Consider the following 14,346-nt stretch of genomic DNA (forward strand, 5'->3'; position numbering starts at 1 on the left):
GATTAGAATTCGGAATCCTTACAAAAACGGATTGCGGTAATATATTCCCTGCTTAAAATTTCAACAATTTGCAAAATAAGAGGCATTATAATGGACCAAATGAGAGTGGTGTTTTTTAAAAATGACTATATAAAACAGCACAGGGATGGTGAATTGTTTACCCCAGCAAACTTTGAATTAAATATGCATTGCGCAGAAAGGCTCATGTGCAGATACTATAAAAGCACAGACATTTTAACGTGGATTTATTTGGCTAGTCTTGAAGAATGGCTACATGATCAAGGTATGTATTTCCCCAACTTCTCCTAGCCCGCGTTGGATCGTACACTTAAAAACACATACCACGTTTCTGTATGTTGCATAAATTCAGGGGTGTCCCCAATACCTTTTATTTGTCAGTTCCAAGCAAACAAAATGTCTTATTGGAACTCCTTGGTGTTTTATTTATTGATTTATTTATTTAAAGAAGAACTTCTATGTACATAATGAAAGTTGCAGATTAGCCAGAAGGGAGAAAGCTGCTGAGAGAGAGAGAGAGAGACAGACAACAATCTTCAAATGTGCACAGAGCCACAACAGTTAAATCTCAAAGCCATAGAGAAATTGCTCAGAGGCTGTGAGCAAAAGTGTGGTTCCAGAGTATAATCCTAGCAATACACTATGTTCTTTGCAAAAGGTTGTGAGGCCTTGGCCTAATAAGCATAATCTCATTACACTGCAAATAAAAGTTTCCTATTTATCTCCAGATTTCAAATGAATCTAATAAGGCTTATGATACAGTCACCCAATACCCTAATCATATTTCTGCCTATCTAAAAGCAATCAGTAATTGTGTTATAGCAGAACGTGCTGACAATACCTCTGACACAGAAAGGAGAATGAGAGCCCAGCTGTACTAATTAAATTAAATGCTAGGCTGATGGAATACATTTGCTGAAGCTTGGAGAGTATGGGTGCAGAATTAATAAGCATTACAGCTTAGAGCAGGAGATGATATCATAATGGATGCAAGGTTTTGATGTGGAGAGCCTCATTCAGATTCAATGTACCATAATGTACGGATGTGACAGCTGCTTAGAGAGGTGCAGAACCTTGAACAAAGTGCACAGGAACTTTCCTTTTTTATTTTGTCGCTTTATTTCTCAGTTAGGAACAGTATTTTTTTACATTATACCAGTGGCTTTGGAAACTACCAAATCAGGAAATCAAGAGCCACAGCAATTTGTAATGTGTTGCAACCTTATTTGTTAGCAAGGATTGATCTCCCACACCCTTGACTTACATTTTAAACTTATTGGGTGGGATGGGGGTAGGGGGTGGGTGGGAAGAGCCATGTTGGAAATATAAAGGTTGAGAAATACTATCGCTTGCTGTTTCTCTTTCTCTTTGTTAATGATGACGGCGACTATTATTGCTAATATGGGACTTATCTCTGAACAAACATGCAGAGCTGCAAGGCAGGTGAATTTGTCGTCCCCCCAAAAAACAGTCCAATCCTATGCATACTTATTTTGAAACAGGTCCCAGTAAACGGGGGCAGATTTCGGTTAATAAGGCTTCCTGAACAAGGACAAAATTTGGCACCCCTCTCCCTAATTATTTCTTATCTTTGCAAAAATTCCTTTTGGTACAGCTATTTTATGGATCTTCTCCGTTAGTACCTGTATAAATATAGGTGGGCTTTAAAAAAAAAAATAATTCTTTTGGCTAGGTGCCCTGTGGGGGAAATCACCCACACCACCCTAAATCCAGTGCTGCAGTAAATTCAGTGGAACTTACACCCCAAAGTGAGTGTGCTAACAGCTTAGTTTAATGCAGGTTTTTCCCCCAGAAGTAAATCCCACCAAATCACCGTATTTTTCGCTCTATAAGACGCACCAGACCACAAGACACACCTAGCTTTTGGAGGAGGAAAAGAAGAAAAAAAATATTATGAATTTCAGAAGCCAGAACAGCAAGAGGAATCACTGCACAGTGAAAGCAGCAATCCCTCTTGTTGTTCTGGCTTCTGGGATAGCTGCGCAGCCTACATTCGCTCCGTAAGATGCACACACATTTCCCCTTACTTTTTAGGAGGGAAAAAGTGAGTCTTATAGAGCAAAAAATACGGTAAATTGAACTTACTCCCAGGTTAGTCTGCAGTCTGAACCCATTCCCTTTGGCTCGACTACAATGGTGTTGCTTGCCTGCTTCTTTATAGCAACTCTCCAACGTTTATCTGAAATAGGGACAGAAGCTTCTCCCATGTTTGATCTCGCCGCACACATATATGACACATACACATATAAACTGGTCACCTTGAGCCCATTACAACCTCTCAGTATAACCTACCTCAAAGAATTGCTGTAAAGAAAAAAAAAATGCGTGAGGGAAGGGATCATGTATACCGTCAACAGATAAATGGAATGAAATGAAATTTTAGCTGTAAGCTGCCTTGAGTCACTGTCTGGGGAAAAGGCGGGATATCAGCAGCAGCAGCAGCAGCATGGAAACTGTGAGAATGACCAGGAACATACCAGAGAGTAGATCCTATTGAACTCATTGGGACTTAGTTCTGAGTAAAAATGCTTAGGATTGCAGTGTAGCACTGCATAGTCTTTACCCAGTTACCTGCGTGGAAGTCAGTGCCATTGAATACAATGGGACTTACTTCTCAGCAGACAGTTTAAGGCTCCATTTACAATAAAGGAATAAACACTCAGTGCGTTTTCTAAAAAAAAGATGGCTGGCTGATGAAGCACTGCAATTCAAGAATTTAAACTGGATTGGCGACATTTTTCTTCAAAATTATTGGAAGGACACCCGAAATCTGCTGCCTAAGGCAGCCACCTTGCTGCTCCTGGTGGTAGGGCTGGATTCTCTCATTAACCCTTCTTATGATGGTTCAGTGTCACTGCAGAATTACAGTCTTATGTAGTTCCAGTTACAGATAGGTAGCCGTGTTGGTCTGCCATAGTCAAAACAAAATAAAAAAATTCCTTCCAGTAGCACCTTAAAGACCAACTAAGTTAGTTCTTGGTATGAGCTTTCGTGTGCATGCACACGAAAGCTCATACCAAGAACTAACTTAGTTGGTCTTTAAGGTGCTACTGGAAGGAATTTATTATTTAGTCTTATGTAGTTTCACTTTATCAAAGATCAGAACTTCCAGGCTTAGATCCAGTCTGTATGTAGAATGCAGAAAAGAGGAAAGGAAGTCAGGACACCACTTCGGTTTGGAGACTTTGTATATTATGAAAGATACATAATTTTAGCTATGGATTTTTTTTTAAAAAATAAAAAGTGGCCAATAGCAGCTATCAGTCTATGTGTATTCTAATAATGTGATGTTAGCTGCCCTGGAATTATTATTATTATTATTATTATTACTTTTCCAAGAGTGGGGTGGGACATTTAAGTAAATAGTTAGCCATAATTATGTAATTATAACTCAGTTTTGCACTTTTAGAATAATCATGTGGCTAAATGTAGCCCCAGATGACTGACTCTGCTGCCCAATGTCCCTATGTTATGTAATGAAGGGAAGACTAGCAGGGGGAGTGTGTGTGTGTAAGCTCATTTTCCTATATTATTTTAGTCATAGTATTTTAAAGAAAGCTAGAAATATCTTCACCAGCCTCTTCCAGTGCCTGGGAGATCACATTAAATGCTTCATATCTCCTGTGTGTTTCCTTGCTCAGCGAGCAACCTCACACTCAAACTTCAAACCAAAATTAAAGGGCCATCAACAAGCCTCTCATCTGACCAGCTCAGCTCATGCCAATGCAGCGCAATTTCTTGTTCATAAATTAGCAGTACTATCTCGTGAGCCGCAGCATCAAAGCGGCTGTGCCAACTGAGCCAGGAAGGCCAGCCAAGATTCATTATCATAAGAATTTTGACAGGATATTAAATTTACTAATCCTGAACTTTCCAGACTGACCCTTAACTCCCACACAGACAATGCATACGATGCCTGGCTTCATACAAAGCACGTTCTCTTTCTCTTTCTCTTTGCCCTCTGTGCAGGTTTTCTGTGTTTCCACCCCCCCTCTATTAAACACACACAACCATTAATTCTGCTCCTCCCCCTGAGCCTCAGCATAGGAAGAATGCTGCAACTGCGCTTCTTCATAACACAGATTGCACACTGCATCTGAATCTTGATAAGAAGTGCATTTTTGTTGTTGTTTAACCTCCCCCCCCCCTTTAATTCATAGCTGCTTGGTTGTATTTTAAGGGAGTCAGATTACTCCTTTAGGCCAATCCCACACATCTCATCCTTTCATTCATAAAATACAGCGAGGGAGTGGGAGGGAGGGGGTGCCTTTCAATATGTGTGCATATATCTTTCATAAAGGTTGCAGTAGCCTGGGACTTTCCTGTCCCCCACCTCAATCTCCCTTTCCCTTCTCTCCCCTGTCAGCCATGCTGGGAATTAGCCTTGTTACAGTCAGTGGAGCTTGTGGCATTCTATGGAGCAAAGAACAGCAGCTTTGGGGAGAAAGCTGCTGTGAGCTGAGAATGAGGGTGGGTCTTCACTCTTTGCCTACTGGCCATTTTAACATGCTTAAAATTGCCCTCCTTGCAGGGGTATCCTGACATGTGTTTGCACAGGCATTGGGTTGGCGGGCGGTAATTTGAAGTTCATAAGTATTTTGTGGGAAAGCATTACATTCCCCTTACCTCCTGCTATTCCTTTACTCAGAATTGCTCCCTCCTACCACAGCTGTTCCTTCCCTACCCCTTTTTTAAACATAGACATTGGCGTTTCTTTATACCAGGGGTCAGCAACCTTTTTCAGCGGGGGGCCGGTCCACCGTCCCTCAAACCATGTGGTGGGCCGGACTATATTTTGTGGAGGGAAATGAACGAATTCCTATGCCCCACAAATAACCCAGAGATGCATTTTCAATAAAAGCACACATTCTACTCATCTAAAAACACACTGATTCCTGAACCAGTTTGAGAAGGCGATTGGGCTGGATCTAGCCCCTGGGCCTTAGTTTGCCTACCCATGCTTTATACTCATTTGAATGTAGTGAGTAGTTAGGGCCTTTAATATCTGCAGGATCTGTGATTGTGAGAACAGCATCCAAAGATACTAGACTAAGAGTATACGTATCTTCTAAAGTTGCAAATCAGTCAATTAGAATACCATGTGAACTCTCTCCTAAATGTTCTACGTCATGACCTAATGAAGATAAACTTTAAACAATTTTATTATATAGCATAACAAAGTTCAATATATTACAACACATGGGGTCGCAGCAATGGAATCTCTCTCTCCCATGGCTTAATTTAAAGTAGGGCTTAGCTTTGGGGCTTGACCTCAGTGCAAAAGGCACAGCATGGGGGCATGCGGGGTCATAAAATATAGGAAAAGAATGCCTCTGAACATGTGCAGTGTGTCTTCCGGAGGATATGGTATCCAGGCAGGTTTGATCCATGACACCATTTCAGAAAACAAGTCAGGGCTATCTGGTCTGCTCCAGAGCCCACTAAAAATCAGTTCAGTTAGTCTTCAAATATGAGTCTATTTTTAAGCCCCGAACTGAGTCAGTCCAAACTTGGAGCTTTAGAAATTCTTTTTAAGGAGTAAAGGTTGGGGAAAGGGACAGGCAACTAGATGGTAGCTTATTTGGAAAGCCCCGCTGCAATACAAAAGGGAATTTCTCCCCCCTTCCCCATTACATTTGTAGCCAGGTCTCCCTTCACAGAAGTAAGATGAAGCATAAGCCACCTTTATCTATTTCCCCAATCGACTCCAGACTCCCTCACTGCCCAAACCCTGAAACCTCCCAGTTTGCACTGTGCCACTTTAAATAATTCAGTATTGAAAAACAACTGAGCTCCACCACCTAGTCGGGGAAAAAACAACAACAACCCGCCACCACCAGAAGTCTCCTGAAAACCATGTGCCAATTAAGTTGCTGAAAACAACGGATTCCCTCTGATACTATAGAGATAAAGCTGACCATTAAATCACGATTTAACATCCCCAGGCAGCAGTGGCTGCTGACAACCTCTAAAGCTTGTAATCTCATTTAACCCCTCTCCTGTCACGAGCAGGCCCAGCCCCTCTGGAATAATACAGCCCAAATGAGACTCGACATGGCAACAAGAGACATAAAACCCTCTTTAGCTTAAAAGTCATGCCACAGTGGGTAACCCTGACCTTCAGCTTTTCCCTCACAGAGCCCCTCGGCCCCATTCTTTTCTCCCGGGGGACCTAAGAGACATTTTATGGATAGGGAGAGAGAGAGAGGGAGAGTGTTTTTTTTTTAAAAAAAGGCAGAGCATTATTTACTTTATTATTACTACCCAATAATAATAATAATAATAATAATAAGAACTACAAAGCAGTTGCAATTCCCTTGGGGCAAATTCCAGATGTTTGTAGACAATACAGGAGAGGGAGAGAGAGAGAGAAATCACCTGAGCTGCTTCCCCCCCCCTTCCCTCAAAAAAAGGTCTCCCTTCCTTTAGTAATAAAAGATGAGCCCTGATGGCTTTCTTCAAACTGCTTTGGCTCAATATTCCCCTTTGCCTGCCGTGCTCTCTTGACTCAGAAGCCAGAGGGGGCATCTCTGCTGGACCAGCGCGTCCCCCCCCCCCCCCGCTCTCCCCTCCTTGCATTTCCAATAAAGCTCGTCTCATTCGTCGCCTGCCATCTTCAAAGCTTCCTTAGGACACTGTCATTATATTTTATTTTATATAGCTATATCTCCACCTTCATCTCTCTCTCTCCCCCCCCCCCGCCCCCGGAGTTCAGTTGCCTGGAGAAACCTGGAGGCTTCTGTGAGCCCAACAATTCCTCCTCCTCCAGCTTTTTCTCTTCACCCTCTTCGGCTTGCTTAAAGTGGGGCTAGTGGGGCGGGCGAGGGCACCGAGGATAGAGAGGCTCACGGTTGGAAATTTAATGGCCGTGACGCAGCGGGTGGAAAGGAGTTTGGAGGGAGCCCCCCCCCCCCGTTCCCAGTTATTCCGTGATAAACAACACCCCCCTCTTCTTCCCCTTCTCTTCCGGCGCGACGACTTTGGAGCGGGGGGGGGGGTGCGCAACTTGCAGGCGTGACCGCGCACCAATGGCTGATTACTAATCTGGTACATTTCTCTGGTTGTATATATTCACGCACACAGCCAATAAGTTCCTTTGCAAACTTATTGGCAAACACACACACACACACACACACGCCATTTCACAAATCCCAGAGAGAAGGCGATCTGGATGGTGTCCCGTCCCCGTCCCCCCCGCATTTTATTTTCATCGGGTTTTCCTTGCCAGCCGCACCCCCCCCCCCACCGCTGCCCAAACTCCACAATCTGTTCTGTTTGAATCCCAGCCTAATAGCCAAATGCTGGGGGAAATTCCGACGCTCTGCCACCTCGGACTTCAGCAGCTCCGAGAATCAAATCCTTTAAAATGAAAGAGAAAAGGCAAAGAAATTGGGAGGAAAAGAGCGGCCGCTCCCCCCCCCCCCGCGCGCCCCCGAAATATCCTCTCGCCTGCATCTTTGCTTACAGTCAACGAATAAAAGTTACCCCAGCAAACAGAAGTGCCCACAGCAGATGGAGGAGCAGAGGAAAAATGGAAGGAGCTGTTTCGGGGTTGGGGTAGAAGCTCTGGGTCCGGCTGAAACTTTTGCGGCACTTTTTTTTTAAAGTAGCCTGTCTGCACCTAAAGAAGCAACTCATCCGTTTCAGCTTGCAGTGGATGATGGTGCGTCTGGCATCCCATGTTCCTTGCCAGAAGAAGGAACCCCCCCCCCTCCAATACACACACGAGAATTTCTAGCAGGCTGAACACTTGGGAAGGGGAGATGAGGAAGTAGGGAGGGTGGGGGAAAAGAAAAGACATCAAAAGCAAAACTCAAGCTCATTACCTGCACACATAGCTTTTCAAGACTCCAGATGCCAGACCTCTTGGTTCTGAAGATCAACTCAACATTTTTGAAGTACTCCTTTTAATTTTGCACCCTCCCCCCAAAAAAAGAAAAAAGGGGAAAAAAGAGAAAGAAGCTTTAATGTTAGTTGATCAAAAATTTTCCCCCCTGAGCTTAAAAAACCCGGCATAAATGTTTAGTGCAACTTCCCCAGTGCCTAGTGTATCAAGCCCAGCCTGCCCAAACCTCTTTAGCTATGGAGTGGTTTATTTAATTTGTCAGTATAATAGAAGCAGCTGAATGAGAGACAGAGAATGCAGTGTGGTATAAAAGAAACAAAGGCTAAAAGTACCACTATTTTGATTCCCTTTTAAAAATTACTTCCAAAGTGTGGTATCTATTGTGAAGAATAATGCTGAACAAAGCACAGTGTCTTGGCAATATTCACAGAGCTCATTCACACAGCCGGTTCTGTCTGTACATTCAGAGGTAGAATACACTTATAAATGATGCATTGGAAGGACTATGGTTTCCATTGTGTTCCCAGTGTAAACAAAAAGACAGACAGAAGCTGAATGGCATATGGGCAACGAGGCTGCACTATATTCAGCCATTCCAAAAGTATTGTGAAGGTAAAATATAATGCTTCTCCCCCCCCCAACTTCAAAATAAGGGGAAATCGGCCTCTTAAAAAAAGCAACAACAACAACAAAAAAATGTTCGCTCTGCAAAGGCTCCAAATTTTGTACATTGAGGTGTTTCATAAAACATAGCCACGCACGTACAAAGGAACAATGTGCAGATCTTTGGGGAAAGTGGTTGAAAGAGGGGAAAGAATTCCATTGCTTAAAAGTTTGACGTCTGAGCAGGGTAGGGTCTCGAGAGAGAGAAATGATTGCCATCATAATGTAGTGATTGGATCTCACAGTAATGAGGATGTGGGAACTGGCAGACTGTTGCAGGCCTCTTGTTTTATTCTACACTCGGTCTCCATCTCTTGTACAACGAAGGAAGAAACAGCCAATTCTGTTGGTATCTCTCTCTCTCTCTCTCTCTCTCTCTCTCTCTCTCTCTCTCTCTCACACACACACACACACACACACACACACTCACACAGGATAACTATCCTTGCATCAGCAGTACAGGCACTGATTGGAGTTCCTAGTGTGGACTGCACTGGGAACAAACACTATCTTTGTTTATTATAGCCAGACTGAGAAAACATTTTTACACTCTTTCATGTCACTGATGGGGTAAAATTACCCCCATTTAATCCTTGGAGTAAAACCTGGAAATATTTCATCAGCCTCCTCCTCCCCCTCTTCTTGTCTCTGTTACACCTGCCACTTTCCTTACCTAAAATAGTCCCAAGTTGCAAATCATTTCTAACCCTTCATATTGGAAGCAAAATAAATTATATAGACCCAAGCAGCTGCATAAAGGGCATATTCATTCACTGCGTCAGTCAGCAGACATTTGGGAGGTCGATAAAGGGAAGGAGAAAAATCTGAACTGGGTCGCAAATCAATGAGAGGTTCTTCACACAAGACCCAGTGAAATGGATGGGATTATCACCCAGCTTCCATTGATTTCGATAGAGATTACATGAGACACCTTCCTGATGGAATGTGCCTCCATACTCGTGTGTGTAGAAGTGCGTGAGGCTTAGTAATGGGACTTTGAAGGATAAAGCAAATGAAATGAAGAGCGACAACAGGTCTAGATGTTACCTTAATTAACTGAGATTCAAGGCACTGATTGGAATTACTGAAGCTTGCAAGTAAATGTAGAGATGTTAAACCATCTGACTGGAGGGCCATCTACCTGGATTTGGGAAAGGATTTATATTCATTTAAAAAAGAGTCCATGTTTGTATGCAAAGAACAGTATAGTCTACAATCTGCACATGGGGGGAAAATGGATTGCCTATGGAACAGACACTGTCTTGGGGCATAAGCGTTCCATGATTAGTTGGGTCCCATGATCAGAAATGGCTTGCAAGACTTGTCTCCAGAGGTCTCTACTCATTCCTGTGCTCTTGATGGTCTGCTGGATGCTCTTCAACCTATATGCAATGCTGCAGAGTAGGATGTATTCGCAGGGCCATTTCCATAAAGGAGGTTTGGGGGACTTCTGCTCCGCCCCATGGCAGTTGTGCTGTGGGATCTCTACTTTGTCTCCTGTGCTCTTTTACATCTATATGAAGCTGATGGGAGAGGTCGTTAAAGGATCTGGAGTAATGTGCCATTGACACCCAATTCTGTTCCTCATATTGATTGCGATCAGATAAAGCAGTGCAGGTGCTGGAAGCACTGATGGGCTGGATGAGGGCCAATAGGTTGAAGCTGAAGCCTGACAAGATGGAGGAGGCACAGGGAGCTTTTATGTCTGGAATTCTGAGAAACAGCCTGTTCTAGATGGGGTTACACTTCTTTTGAAGGATCAGGAATGTAGCTTGGGGATGCTACACGATCACTGAAGGCCCAGGTGACATCAGTGACACAGAGTGTCTTTTTCCAACTCTAGGTAGTTCATCAACTTTGGGCATTTCTGGATCAGGATAATCCAGCCATAGTTATCCATGCTTTGGTAATCTCTGTAAAAGATTACTGTTCGTGATAATACTTTACGTTGGTCTGGAAATTGCAGCAAATGCAAAATGCTACCCCTAGAGGCAGTGAGGAGGAGTCATACCATATTGATTTTGAAGATGTCGCACTGGCTACTTATATGTTTAGTGGTCCAATTTAAGGTGTTGACCTTAGTGTTTAAGCCCTAAATTACTTGGATCCAGGATACTTGAAGGAATTCCTCTTGCAAGATCACCCTGCCTGTGTATTCAGATCTGCAGGAAAAGCAGTGACCCAAAATAGAGCCTGTTCTGTGATAGAAATCCAGCTGTGGAACTCACTCTCTTGTAAGTGGATGGGTTTCAGTACCTAAATGTATATAGCTCCCTAATTTAAGAGACTTGCAGTGCAATTCTATGCATGTCTACTTAGAAGTAAGCTCAGCTGACCTACTCCCAGGTAAGAGTGTATAGGATCACAACCTTGTGCCTATATAAACCACAAGCATAAGACATCAATTCACACATCTAGCAAAGTGGGATCCACAATGGATATTTGTTATTCTTTAAGGTGTGCTGTGGGTTAAACCACAGAGCCTAGGACTTGCTGATCAGATCCCCGTGACGGGGTGAGCTCCCATTGGTCAGTCTCTGCTCCTGCCAACCTAGCAGTTTGAAAGCACGTCAAAGTGCAAGTAGATAAATAGGTACCGCTTCGGCAGGAAGGTAAACGGCGTTTCCGTGTGCTGCTCTGGTTCGCCAGAAGTGGCTTAGTCATGCTGGCTACATGACCCGGAAGCTGTATGCCAGCTCCCTTGGCCAATAAAGTGAGATGAGCGCCGCAACCCCAGAGTCGGCCACGACTGGACCTAATGGTCAGGGGTCCCTTTACCTTTACCTTTAAGGTGCCACAAGACATATATATATATTTGCTAAAACAGACCATCAAGGCAACCTCTCTGGAATTTCCCAGCCTTAAATCCATTACCTGAAAATATTTGCATGGATTTCAGTAGAGCTTTGTTCCAAATCAGTGTGCTTAGGATCACTCCATAAAACTGTTTGAAGAACTTAGGTTTAGGACAAAATATCTGTTTCCTCTTCAGGGTTACAACAAGTGCATCCATCTGCACAGATAATCTGGTATTTTGAATAACTTCACACTTAAGCCCTGTCAATTTGATCTCCCAAGGTTAATTGATTATTACCATAGTACTGCCAGAAAAGATCAGAGTGCTTACATCTTTTTATTAATCCTTTGCCATTCAGGGAGAGGATGTAAAAGAAGCCTATAGTGCTTTGGGTTTTACTGTTTCCAGGTCTACCGCCCATACTCCAGACTTGTACTTATTATAGCTGATGAATCTTCTCATCAGTGACACAGTTTGTCATGCATACAAACCAACAACACACAGTATCATGTTTCCGGTAAAAAGGCTAAAAAGCAAACAAAGGTCAGTGCATCAAGGTTATTAAGGAGGAAAGGCAAAAACTAAAACTGTCTAAATCTGGGAAGGATGGGGGAGGGGAGTCCAATAACAAGCTCGAATCCCAGTTCTTTCTTAAAGCTGACATTCAGCATTTTTGCCTTGGTAAAAGCCCGTCAGCATTCAACAATGCCTCTCAGGGGTGTTCTAGTAGAGATGAGCTTTATCAGCAATTGCATATTTGTTATTGACATCATTCTTTTCAGTGGCCTAGATGGGCACAATGGGGGATTAACCCGCATGCAAGGCAGTGTGACAACTCAGTTGAAAAACAGAACCTGGTCAAATGTCAGTTCTAAAAAACTGCTGTTGTAGAGAAACTCTCTATTTTTTTTTTTAAAGCATTGCTGTGTTTGCTGGAAACCTACATTTATTTTAAACGATTGCCAGTGGCGTTTTTCAGTTTGGAAACAAACAAACAAACAAACAAACAAATAATCCTCATACAGAAAAGCTGGAAATGAGAAAAAGATAACAGAGTTCTATTTTACCTTGCATTTGGTCTTCCCATTATGATGGAAGTTTCCGTTATTATTCTTATTATTTTAAAAAAGGTCAAGCGAGTTTGTTGCTTTTATAGCCTGCTCGGACCAGTGCTTTCACATGACAACTGCCCGCCCCCCCCCGCCCCAATGCGCCGTGAGGTAAATTAGGCTGTGTGAGATACTGACTTGCTCAAGACTACCTAGTGAGTGCAATTGCATGCTATAAGAAATTGGGTCTGAATATGGCAGCACTGGGTCTGGTTCCTCAAGGACCTGCCTCAATGTCTAGTACAATTTACTCCATGTCTTGACATGATTACGCTGTGGGTTTCTCCACCCATATGGTGTGGAATGAAGAAATGCGCAGTGGAATGATCTCCCACCTGCCATTTCATAGCTTACTGGAGATTTGTACCTATGTTTCTCACATTTACCCAGCATGCTAGCAACTGCACTGGCACTGCCTCAGACCCCACTTACAGTATACTGTATACTGTACATTTAAAGCAACGTAATACCATAAATAGTCGTGGCTTCCCACAAGAATCCTGGGAACAGTAGCTGGTTAAGGATGCTGGGAATTGTTAGGAGATCCCATCCTCCTTCACAGAGCTACAGTTTCTAGAGTGGGTTAAAAATCAATCTCTCTTCCCAGGGAAGTCTGCAAATGGTAGGGCTGGGAGGTGGTGTGTGTGTCTCCTAATAGCTCTTGGTCCCCTTAACAAACTACAGTTCCCAGAATTTGTTGGGCAGGGGAGAAGCCCATAAAATGGTATGGTACTCCTTTAAATGTACAGTCATACCTCATGTTACGTCTGCTTCATGTTATGTTCTTTCAGGTTACGTCCCGTGGTGACCCGGAAGTACCGGAAAGGGTTACCTCTGGGTTTCGCCGCTCACACAAAATGTATATATTCTATCTAATTAGTCTAAGATTTTGGACGTATTGTTTTGTGGGCAAACATCTTGGGGCCACGTGACATTGGTGGAGGTGGCCTGAGAAAAAATGGTTGGAGTAACATGTGAGACTAACTTTTGCTTGGTAGGCTGTATTTCAGCCATGCAGAAGTCTGCGGTTTCCTACACATGTTCTCCTCTCTGTCTTTAATCCAGGGGAGTAAGAGGCACAATTGAAAGACACATTCCAGCCAGGCAAAATCACTGAAGGAGGGTGTGGAGCAGGGCTGGTGAGAAGGCTAGCCTGGAGATGAGAAGGTATGGCCAGATATAGGTATTTAGAGGGCCACATTCAGCCTCTGGGCCTGAGGTTCCTAATCCCTGATTTAAAACATAGCTTTAGCTCTCATTATCTTATTAAAAACCCCCCACATATGCCATCATTCCACTGAGTGATTTATCTGTATGATTAGTATCCTGATTTAGTGATTTAAACTATGTGGTAGGCTAGTCCTTGTATGTCTAAAACTGAGCATCTAAAACTGATACTCAGCAGCAACAACAGAGACATGGACGTAGCGACCAGTCCCTTCAACAACCCAGATACCAATTCTATGACCGTCTCTACTCTGGGAACATAATTATTAGCTAATAACGTCAGCCAAAGCATCTTTCAACACTATGTCATCTTCAGTCAACAATGCCCTTTTGCATTCTCCATAAGACAAACAGGCCAGGCTCTATGCAAAATAATAATGATACCGGAATACAAATCTAGACACAAATCTAACATTAGGAAACACAATATTCAAAAACTAGCAGGAGAACAGCTCAGCCTCCCTTGCTGACCTGAATGTGCCTATTTTTAAACAAAGAAACAAGAGGGGGGGGCAGACTAATCAAAGTTCAGTTCTATCACCTCTGGATTAAATTGAGATAATGCCTTTCCCCCTTGCTACAGGTATTAATTAACATAGCAATCCTAGGGAAAAATTGTATCATTTTCAGTTACTGCTGTTGTGAATTATCATTGTGCTTATTTT

General features: G+C 43.1%; 1 long non-coding RNA gene across 8 annotated transcripts in view; it reads left to right on the forward strand.

Annotated features, from left to right (window-relative positions):
- The window catches only part of LOC307214346, a 331,943-nt gene that overhangs the window by 205,084 nt on the left and 112,513 nt on the right, over positions 1 to 14,346 (forward strand). The window contains exon 4 of one of the 8 annotated variants that reach the window (XR_013837949.1): positions 13,520 to 13,621. The exons of the other annotated variants lie outside the window; for them this stretch is intronic. This is a non-coding gene — a long non-coding RNA (uncharacterized lncRNA). The remainder of the gene's footprint in view (positions 1 to 13,519; positions 13,622 to 14,346) is intronic. 8 annotated transcript variants of the gene reach the window in all.

The sequence above is a fragment of the Podarcis cretensis genome (assembly GCF_951804945.1).
Source record: "Podarcis cretensis genome assembly, chromosome: 4".
In the NCBI taxonomy this organism is placed as follows: Eukaryota; Metazoa; Chordata; class Lepidosauria; order Squamata; family Lacertidae; genus Podarcis; species Podarcis cretensis.